Source organism: Phoca vitulina, unplaced genomic scaffold, assembly GCF_004348235.1.
Source record: "Phoca vitulina isolate PV1807 unplaced genomic scaffold, GSC_HSeal_1.0 scaffold15, whole genome shotgun sequence".
NCBI classification, from domain to species: Eukaryota; Metazoa; Chordata; class Mammalia; order Carnivora; family Phocidae; genus Phoca; species Phoca vitulina.
Window position 1 is genome coordinate 32,411,483 of NW_022589718.1, and position 11,606 is coordinate 32,423,088.

Below are 11,606 nucleotides of genomic sequence, written 5' to 3' on the forward strand. Positions count from 1 at the left end.
CATGCAATTTTGACATATTACAATCTAAAAAAAATATCGTGGCTTTTACCACTTTTCCTAATTACGCATGAACCTCAGAACACTTTAATTCAATTTACCCCCTCTCAACTTTTGTAAAATCATTGTCATGCACTTTATTTTATTGTTATTTTTTTAGAAAGTGTTTATTTTCCATCAACCTTTATTTCCATTTTGTTTGCCTTTGTGGAAGAGCAGTTTAAGACCACTCAGTGGTTGTTCCTACCCATTCAGCGGCCTGAGCAGTGGGAGCTGCAGACCCCAGCACTTCAGTAGAGAACTGCTGAATAGACACAGAGAGCACCTGCATGCCTTCAGGCCAGTCTGTGACTTCAGGTTGAATAGCAGTGAATTCAGGAGCTAGAGCTGTCCACTCACCCTGAAATTCCTCATTGGTCACAGCCTTTGCAGCAACAGCCTTGTTCTTCCTTTTCAATCTCTTCAGGATCTCTGTAGAAGTAGAGATCAGGCATGACTTCCCATGGGTGTTCATGGGATATGGTGCCACGCATGCACAGAACATCCCGGGCCAGCATCCACCACATCAGACCCAGAGTAGCTCCCTTGTTGTTGCAAAGGATGGCAATGTCCACATAGTGCAGAGGAGAGTCTCCACAGAGTGATGGTAGGCAGAGGTTAACATAATGCACCTCTGTGAGAGGCTGGTGGTCAGCCCTGGGATCGGTAACCACTAGAAGACCTGGCTCCCAGAAGGCGGCCTGGATCTGGTTAGTGAAGGTTCCAGGACTGAGGCGGCCAGCAATAGGAGTGGTTCCAGGAGCATCAGCAACTTCAGCACAGCTCACTGGCCAGGATTCCTGGATGATAAGACACTGACATCGGCCAGGTTTTCAAGGGCAACAATGGCACCAGCTGTCAGCAGAGGCTTGCAGGTTCTTTTCAGATTTACGATGTAGATGCCATCACTTTTCCTTTTGTAGATGTACTGTTCCATCTGGATGTCAAGGTTGGTGCCACCTAAGTAGGTTCCTGCTGTAAGGAATTTGAGGACATCCTCCTGCTTCACTTGCAGGACATCAAGGGCTCCGGACATTATGAAAGTTTCCCTTTAAGTTACAACAGCAACGCACAACAACGCTATATGGACCCTCCCTGAGTAGCTCAGAAAGGTGTCAAGCATTTTAACACTGAATTGTTACTTAAATCAACAAGATATTACCACTATTATTTTGTTTACAGTCAATATTCATTTATGTTTTCCCGTATATTTTTAAGAGGTATTTTCTTTTCTTTTCTTTTTTTTTTAAGATTTTATGTATTTATGAGAGAGAGAGAGAGAGAGCACAAGCAGGGGGAGCTGCAGAGGGAGAGGGAGAAACAGGCTCCTGGCTGGGCAGAAAGCCTGACAGAGGGCTCTATCCTAGGACCCCGGGATCATGACCTGAGCCAAGGCAGACGCTTAACCAACTGAGCCACCCAGGCACCCCAAAATGCATTTCATTTTTACCGCATTACTATTTTCCCTGCAAGGAAATATTTTCTTCCACCTGAACACTATTCAGTGTTTCTTTTAATGACTCAGTATATCTTCTGAAAACACGTATTTCACTTTGTTTTTGAAGGACCTTTTGCTGATTAATGGGTTCTGGATTGAAGGACCTTTTGCTGATTAATGGGTTCTGGATTGGTAGTTATCTTTTTGTACTTTATATAATTCTGTTATCTTATGATTTCTATTGTTCCTCTTGAGAAGCCAGCTCTGTGTCTTGTTGTTCCTTTGACGGTAAGGTTTCTTCAGATTGCCTAACCTTTTTTACCATCTTTGCTCTTCTGTAATTTCTTTTTTATTATTATTAGGATTTGGGGTATTCTTGTATTTATCTTGCCTGTGTTGCAGAACTTCCTTAATCTGCTGTTCGATGTTTTGCAGAATTCTCTTAAAATATTGCTTCTGGGGGTGCCTGGGTGGCTCAGTCGTTAAGCGTCTGCCTTCAGCTCAGGTCATGATCCCAGGGTCCTGGGATCAAGCCCCGCACCAGGCTCTCTGCTCAGCGGGAAGCCTGCTTCTCCCTCTCCCACTCCCCCTGCTTGTGTTCCCTCTCTCATTGTCTCTCTCTCTGTCAAATAAATAAATAAAATCTTAAAAAAATATATTGCTTCTGCCTTTTTTTCCTTCTCTCCTTTAGGGACTCCAGTTACATGTATATTAGACCTTTTCATGTCTCACAAATCTCCTACAACTGTACTATTTTTAATGTTCTTTTTTTCTCTCCGTACTTCACTTTTAAATTTTGTACTGAGTCAATTTCAGTAATCCTGTCTCCTCCTGCCTTCGTTCTTCAAAAACTATTTATTTAAAACAAAACAATATTTTGATAATTTCTCTTCACTTCTACGAGTCTGTTTCTTTCCCTTCAGAGATGGCAATTCTCTGCCAAAATCTCCATCTTTTCATCTGTATCTAGTATTTTAACATACTAATCATAATTATTCTGAGGTCCTTGTCAGGTGGTAATGGTTTCTCAATTATCTGTGAGCTTGTTTCTATTTATTTATTTTTTTATTGTTTTGGTCTTGACATTGGTCTTGCAGTCTACCAATTTTTATTAAAAACCACTCTGTAGTAAAAAATTGCAGAGGCTTGCTTAAGGCAAGGATTCATTCCTCCAGATACTATTTACCTTTCTCTTGCTACGCTAAAACAATGGAGGCTTAATAGGAACGGTTGTGAGTCATGGCTGCACTGCAGCCCCATTAACGCTTATCATACTTCTAGTATAACCTGGACTCAACCAAGAGCTCGGGGCACTCTCTGTGACCCCCTTCCAGTTTCAGGTCCTAAACTCTAATCATTGTCTTTCAAATCTGTTGATAGCTCTGTCATGCTTTTCACTAAGCTTTTAAATCTCCTGTCCCATATAGCCCAGAATTTGGCAAATATTTTCAGGGGAAAATGAACCATGTGCGTGGGGCTGCCAAATTCTACCATAACTCTGTTGGTTCCTCTATCCTCCAGCAGCATCCTCTATGGCTCAGAGCTTGGATTCTGAGCCCACTGCACTTGCCTCATCAACTGACCCCAGAGTAAAAGCCGATGCAGAAATTATTTCACCTCTGAAGAGTCTGGCTCCCAGTTAGAACCCTCCATGTGCTTTTTCAGGCCTGACCATAGGCAATTGCAAAGGCTTTCCCTGACAGACCTCAAAGAGGAAAGCTACCCCCATCACACCAAATTTGGGGCACAGGCCGTGCATTCAAAGTCTCTGAAGGGAATTGCTGTCAAGGACTTAGGCCCCTCTGGCCGGCTGTCTCCTCACATATTTAAATACCTAACCCAGTGCCTTCATTTTTGGATCTCTTTATCTTAAGCCTTGGGCCAAGATCCTCTTCAGGTATCTCTGCCACACTCTCCTTATGGGGGGAGGAGTGGGACACCAAGACACTTTTCCCCGTTATGACTCGGTACCCAGTATTTCCCTGTGCCTAGTGCTTCCCTCTCATTTCACCCCAACCCTCATGGTCCATAAACTGTGGGAGCCTTTTGTTCAGGACTCCTTCAACTGTGGGATAATCCCCACCCCTGCACTGATCCACCTGACCTTCAAATGGTGCACCATCCCATGGAGGAAAATGGAATCAAGGAGTCAGCTTTCCACTGGTTTTAGCCTCTTGCTTGTACCATCTCAGTAAGTGACTAAGGTTTAACTCTCATTTTTGGCCTGTTGCTATAATCAGCTATTCAATACCTGATGACAGCTCACCTTCTTCTCTCCCCACTCCGCTGGACTCCTGACAATTTTTCTTCAGCTCCCTTTCCCCAGTTCTTGTTGTCTCTTGACTGCCATTAAACATTTTTCTTCTGTCTTTTATCCAGATTCTATAGTTGTTTTCAGCAAAATTGCTGTTCCATTGCTATCTAATCTATCCTACCCAGAGGTATAACTTCCAGCTACTGCCTTTCAGTTAAACCTCCTGAAAGTACCAACAACACTTCTGATCACACTTCATTAACTGAACTTCGTTACACTGTTAAAACCAGCTCCAGGTGTGTCTGGGAAATTGACAGTCCTACAACTGGGAACATGGTCGTCGTAGGTTCTGTTAGTAAGGATAAGGCAACCTCCAGCTCCTTCCACACATCCCCATTCTGTCCCTGGTTCCGTGTTGCTTTTTCTACTGCCTCGCTTCATGCTATCTTGTATAATGTACACTGGCTGAAGTGATTATGTAAAGTATGCTGAGTTTCTATTCACAGTGTTGAGTTTCTAATTTACAGAGCCTGAAGTTGGTGGCATGGTCAGAGACTAGATAGTTGATGAATTACCAACACTACATGATTTGGGGTGGCTAAACACAAAGAACATGTTCATGGTGAGGGGTGGGTCCGTGCCTTGCAAATTAAACATACAGTGGACTAAGTCAAATGTATTTCTTCAATTTTATACATACCGTGTGGTTGGAACTTCCAAGGGTTAATGTGTCCCTGAAAATGATGTAATTTTAACTTTAATTGATTTTTTTCTTATTGTGTAGCCTGCTCTTGAAAAAGATTGCAAAAATTAAGTTCGATGGTAGAGTCATCCTAATTTCAGTGTTATTTTTGTATCACTGTAACTTAATATTTGTTTATATGCTTTGGTTGCTGAAAGGAGAAAAAAGAATTAGTATGTTATATAAATCACTAATCTTTCTCAGTGTTTATGACCAAAATATAACAGAATAATTTGTAGGTTTTTCCACTGTATATTTTAATGTGACTTTTATTTCTGATGACATACATACCTAATAAATTCAACTGATGAGTTGATTAGAACAATACCCTTTTCAATTTTAACTAATACTCTTAAAAGATATACTATAAATAATTTCCAAATTATGTGTCTCAGAGCCTCTGTCAAAAAACTCATTCCCTTAAGATACATAAAATGATTGCTGACACTTAGATGTCATATGTAGGTGTTATATAGATTTCATGTATGTTTTCTATGTAGGTGTTAAAATATCTATGCCTCAGTAAATGGTACAGGTTCTGATCCTATATGAGAACAAAATGCATTATGTCAGTGCTGGATAAAGAAACAGAAAGTATACTATTCATTTTGCTAGGGATAATTTAATATAAAGAATTATTAAGGGGATATTGAAGAAGAGAAATGGCAATAAAGGGAACAGTAGGGTAGCACAGAGATAATAACTTCAGGAAGGAATTACCTGCAGCTATTGCTAGGTCTGGAGAGAAGAGAGAAGAAATTGAAAGCTTAGTAATCTGCAGGAACCGAGACTTAGATCTCTGAGGTGGTCACCCCACTGGGCTGGTGCTGGTGCCTCAGAAGCTTAGAGAAGAGGCCCGTGGAGCTGGGATAGAGACCTAAGAGGAGGGCTGGTGCTGATGTGCCTTAGGGAGCCTGTTGAGGAGGATTCTCAAAGTGTTGGACCAATGGTCAATTTGCCACTGGCAGGGAAGAGAGGAATTGCTGGGTGACCCTGACAGGACAAAAGGCAAACAGGAATGTACAGTTCCCCCCTTTTCCAGCCTACCACTGTCTCTCTACCACCCCCTACTGGCACAAGGGAAATGCAGTCTGCAGAGCGCCAACCAGAGCATCACAAAGCAGAGTGCAGAAGGCAGGAGTTGAAACAGAAAAAATGGCTTAACAACTAGCACAAAGGTCTACATATGTTACCAAATGAAACACTGGATTATATGTTTTCTGAAAGTTCCATATTCACTCTGTAGGATTTTATTTTGATGGAGGATATTATTAATATAATTAAACATGGACAAAATAAAATGAATTTGAAACCATATCCCCTAAATTTCAAGTGGGTATCTAGTCTCATGAAAAACTGAGCTAAGAAAAACAGAAAAGCTAAAGCAGGTTTAAATTATAACAAGAGTTGTTTGTGAACATGTATACACTGTATTTCCTGAGACAGTCTTAATTTCAAAAATAAGGCATAGTTTGAAATTTTTTCTTGTAAATATATAACTTTTAATGTATAATATATAACTACTTAAATATTTTATATTTTTTCTTGTAACACGTATGTGCTCACAGTTTAGGGCCTATGGGGTGTGGTGTGTGTGTGTGTGCATGCATGTGCACACCAAGTGTTTTTAATATATATCTAGAAAAGTAATGATCTTGAGATTTGGGATTGAAACAAAGTAGATTATTTGAGCTAAATTTTTTTCTGGCCTCTGGCACTGATTCTTAAAAAGTGAACCACAATTTTTAATGGACAGAAGTGAGGATGACATTTGGCTGATGCAGGAATATATTTTGGTTAGATTCCACCTCATTCTGGAAGAAAAAAAGAATGTTCAAGCAAATAATACAAATGAACTAAAAATATAACTTCAGTTGTCATAGGCAACCTCTTCCTTCCAAGCAGAAGAAAGGATAAGGATAAGAAACATATGGAAAAAAAGGACACATGATCTGAAAGTATGCACAAGAGAAATCTAAGAATAACATGAACACATATGCTATATGCAACTAATCAAGCAAATTACCAGCCAGAAAAGCTCAGGGTCCCTCAATGAATTCTCATTTACTTCTAAGAGTAGTTTCTATAGACCCATTTACCTTCCAGCTGGCAATGAATAAGTAAAGTAAAAACTGTTGGGAACAGAGGATAAGAAGAGTATTTGAGTAATTCCAGTGAGGCAAAGCAGTGCTAATCACTCCTCTGCAGTTCCATCTAAAAACTCGTTTTCATAAAATGAAAGAAACCTATTTTGTTGACTAAATCATAGAATACATGCTAGCATTTATCATGGAAATCATATATCACACTCACACAATCTTTTTTTTGGTCACCCTTTGCAGAATCTAAGCTTAAAATTGTGTATTGATTTTAAATCTGTATTTTTGTAAACTTTCTAATTTCCCCATTATTGCTTTCAATTATAAATACCCACTGATGTTCTATTTACAGTGCTACTTCACTTTCTTAAGTACTTGCTTGCACTCAAGTTTTTACTTTGTTTTGATTTTTTTCCTTTGGCTTTGTTTTAATGTTAAAAACACAGAAAAGCCAAACTCTAGAGGTTTTAAACACAAACCCAAATGGGACCATTTTAATGATAATATAAACTCTAAAGTGTTTATCCTACCATTTAAAATGAAAAGCAATTTGAGACTTAAGGGGGAGACTTTGGAAGGGTTAATGGATAGTAAAGTGACAAAGTAAACAATATACAAATAGAAGGATAGATGAAAATTCTCATTTATGAAAAAATGTGATAATAAACAGCAACAAACAAATGGAGCAAACAAAAATAAGGCATTTGACTCTGATGGTTATTACTGCATTGCATTTTTCTTGAGTTCTGAGAGCTAAAAAGCAAAGCTATTTTTCTGTTCATGATTAACTTCGGACTCATAAAATCACATCCTGTATAATGTACGCATTGAAATTTGAGACTTTTTGTGGCCTAGTGCTCATCAATTTTTGTAAATTTTCTGACTTAGAGGAGGGAAAACATATTTAAAAAATTATTAGAAGCAGAACTCTATATATCCAGAGGTTCACCCTTGTTAACTGTATTTTTTAGCTATTCTGTTCTTTGCCTACCTGTCAATAACTGTTAAGGAAAATGTTTTAATTACAATCTCTTAGGAATTTCCTGCTATAGTTCTATCAACTTTGCCTCATATTTTTATCGCTACGTCCTTTTAGTTAATAGAATGTATCATTAGGTAATAAGTCCCTCCGCTCTTCAAGTTTTGCTGTTTATTTTAAGCTGGCTTTAACACATTATAATGCTTTCTTTTGGTTAATGTTTTCCTAGTGTGTCTTTTTTACATTCAACTTTTTAGTACACTTATGCCTTGGTGTCTTCTTATAAACAAGAACCTGTGCCTGGAACTTTTTAAGGGCATTCCCAAGTGCATCACCTAATTCAAATCATAGGGAAAGTGGGGCCATCCATTATTTCCACAAATCCACAGTTAACTCCATGGACTGGGGTATACCCTGGCTTTTAGTGAACGATTTTGTCATTATAGCCCACACAGAATTGATCACGATGCTAGTTGAGTTACATAGTTGTTGGGGAATCAATCCCATTTTCTAGCTGTTCAAATAATCCTATGTCCATGGGGTCCTGTTATTATCCTTACAGAACAACAAGCATGAAGATGTTCCATACATGAGCTACTGTGGCAATTTCTCTTTAGTTTGCCTTAAGTTGTCTATCTTAGGCAAACAACATTCAAAGACAAACAGAACTAGAATTTAACATCCACAAAGGTGGGTTATTGAAACACAATTTTTCTCTCTAAAATCAGCCTTATTTCCAGAGATAGCCAAATCAAGACTACTTCGTTTGCAAAACAAATCCAATTTTTAACAAACTTGGCCCAATTATTTGCATAAGCTCAGCAAGAATAGCAATTAGCCATACAGATCTTTCAAAATCTGCTTTGCTGGAATTTTTCACAAGGAATCTTGATTGAACTTTCAGTAGCCTCCTTACGTCCAGAAGCCAAGCCAAGTACTTACCCTCAGACATGTCCGCAATGCCTGTAGATCTGAATGAATTCCTCTTCTTGAGGTCCCCAAATACCTTGAGGTTCCTGCACCTGCCAGCAGATGACATTCTCGACTCACCTGATAAGGCTGCTGAGAACTCTGTCAGCAAGGTATCAGGCCAACATTTCCAAGGCGCTTTTTGGCTCCACGTTTCATAGTCAACCTTTGTTCCTTAAAGCTGTTTGGTCATATCTGAGTCTATGCGTGTCTCTCTCAAATACAACATTCCAGTCAAAGCTTTGGTAAAATGACCAATGTTTCCAATGGTGTCTTATTATAAGAACAGATTCTTATTGAACTTATGCAAATGATTATGATTGTCTTGGAAGAAAGAATACTCACTGAGACCTTTTGAATTTCAGAGGGTTCAGGTTAGAGAGAAAAGTTAAATGCTTGAATTTGTTCACAAATGAATACTTTATCACATTTTTGTAAGTCATAGATTCTTAAGAGAAAGTTTCTTTAATTTGGAAGAGCAAACATTAGAGAACCAGCAATGTTTCAAACAAAGTTACAAAAACTACAATCATCTTTTTTAGTTCCTTTAGTCCTGTTTTACTAATTCTTATTCAGTTTGAATGCAGCTTTTTAATTCTGGAAATTCTTACCCATTTCAGTTTTCTGATCTTAAAGATATCAAATACCTGTATTTATCCTAAAAGTCCTTTTAGCCACTCCCCCTGCTTTTTCTTTCTGTCAAATAAATAAATAAAATCTTAAAAAAATAAAATAAAATAAAATCCATTCATTTCAATATTAGTGTGTCCTGACCACACATAAAATTCCTTTCCAAAGATTTCCCTTCACAAAACTTCTACAGCTTTCCTCCAGATTCAGACTTATCCCAAGTCATTTCTCTCCAAACAACCAGTGTCATTTTAGGACAAAATTACTTTTTACCCACAACAAAAATGTATTCCCATTCCTTAGATCTTTCTTACACATAGAGTTGCTTCCCTTATTTCCATCAGTCTTAATTACATTTAGCAATATTTAACTCTTAGAAACCTTAATCTCCAGTGAAAACTAAGTAGTAACCAATGGTGAACTGTTACACTAGAACTCTTTATAGAGGGCAAATTTATGAGTCAATTAAGCAGAACAGACCCAAATATCCTTAGTTTCTTTGAAATAAGCCAAAAGCGCAAACCTACGTTCAGCAATCAATGCTTTTAGTATTTTATCTCATTTGGTAAAGACTCATATGTCCAATGAATTCAACCCAATTTATCATCCAAGCAAAACTTTATAAAGTTTCAGGTTACCAAAGACTTTGAAAGCTATCTTAACAATTACCCATGAAAACTTTGAGACACACAAAATTAACCATCATTTTAAGTCATCTTTTGCTGACAAATTGCAACAGGGGTAACAGGAGCTTATTTGACCTTCAGTAATCCTTGGTAGAATAAAAGTTTCAGTTACTTTCAATACCAAAGTATGCTCCACATGGGTCCACTTAAAAGTCAATCAATTTGTTCCGCACTGTCAGTTTTTACCTGGGACACCATTGGGGAAATCTGAAGTGGGTGATGTAAGCGGGCAACACCCAACGTGGTGCAGAGACAGGAGGAAGGGAAGGCAGAGAAAAAGGACTCTGGGTTCTAATGCTTGGCAGAGCAGACGCCATGGTTTTTTCACCAACAAGAGGGAATAGGCAGTCCGTGTCCTGTGGAGAAGACAGGACTTACCCGGAAACAAAGGGTGTTTAACAGCTGCTTGGGAATGTTCCTTAAAATCCCCATCCAGAGACAGACTAACCATAGTTGGCTCTAATGATCATAGACATTAACCCATGAAATGAATGAGGGAGAAGGCTGCACATCCGTTAGGAGGAGGAAGAGCGAGAGTCAGCTGCCAGTATGTCCGGCAGTGGCTGGTTATCCGCCAAAGATGCTCTGCAAGAGACCCTTGGGTCAGGGACCTGATAGAGGGCCATGAAACCTAGCGAGACACGCATGGGACTTCTGACCCTGCGAGGACTTCTAGCCAAGGAGGTCAGGCTGGAAAACAGTCACACGACAGAGTTCTGTGGGAGGGCTGTACCTCTCGATCCGGGGGCGTGAACTGAGGCCAGGAAACATCAGGCTTTGGGGGTCAACTTTGTCCCAGCTTTTAAGAACACAGCCCAAGTGTGAGGCCCAAGGAAGGGGGGGGGGGTTCCCTATTGGGAAAGACCGCTGCTGATTCCCAAAGCGGTGTTCCGCCAAAGGGACTAGAGCTCTGACTTGTGCTCGCAATTTCAGCCAGGGCCACCGCTGACCTGGAAAAGGACCGGACCTAAAAGGAGGCGAGGGACTCTTCTCATGACGACGCACCTCGGGGAGGAGTCGCAGCAAATACGGGGCGACTGACTCTTTTGGGGTGGGACGTTGGGGTGTCCCACCAAGAGGGTCCCCGCAAATGGCACGGCACTGCCTGGGGGGGCGTCCCGTGGCAACGGGGACAGCCGGCACCGTCGGGCCAGACCGCTGGGAAGAAGGAGCGGAGGACTCCCCGCTCCCGCGCGCAGGGCCCTCTTGGCCCGCAGACCAAGACGGCGGCCGGACGCCCCGAAGAGGCGACAAGACAAGGGGCGGAGGCCGGAGAAGCCGGCGGCTGAGAGCCAGCCGGCGCGGGGAAGGCCCCACCGAGTCCCTAAGGAGCACGGACTTGCCCTGAGCGAGCTGCCAGTTGTCCAGGACCCGGGAGCAGGCCTCAGACAGGATGAGAGAGCAGAGGAGAGGGTCCTGCGCCCTGACAGGCGCGGACTGTCTGACCTGCTCACCCCCAGACCTCCAGACCGCCCCCGGAGCTGTCCTGGCCCGAGACCCTCGGTTGTCTGAGGACCAGGGTTAGCCCGCCGGAGCCCGAGAAGAGAAAGACGGAGGGAAGGGTCCCTCTGAAGGGAAGGGGCGAAATCCCTCCCCCTTTCGGGCCAGGGCCGTCCAGCGGGCTCCCCCCTGGGGCTTCGGGTCCGCCCCGAGGAGTCCCCGCGGCTGGAGAGCGCCAGCTCCCCGGGAGTGCTAGTTAGACCCCGTCCCCGAGCAGCACGCGCTCCTCCTGCGGGGTGCCCCCAAGGTGGGGCAACAATTCGGTGGTACAGG

At 41.5% G+C, this 11,606-nt stretch overlaps 1 pseudogene; it reads right to left on the bottom strand.

The window, feature by feature from the left end:
- Positions 1–217: 217 nt before the first annotated feature.
- Positions 218–1,072, bottom strand: LOC116637965 (annotated as a pseudogene).
- Positions 1,073–11,606: the final 10,534 nt, after the last annotated feature.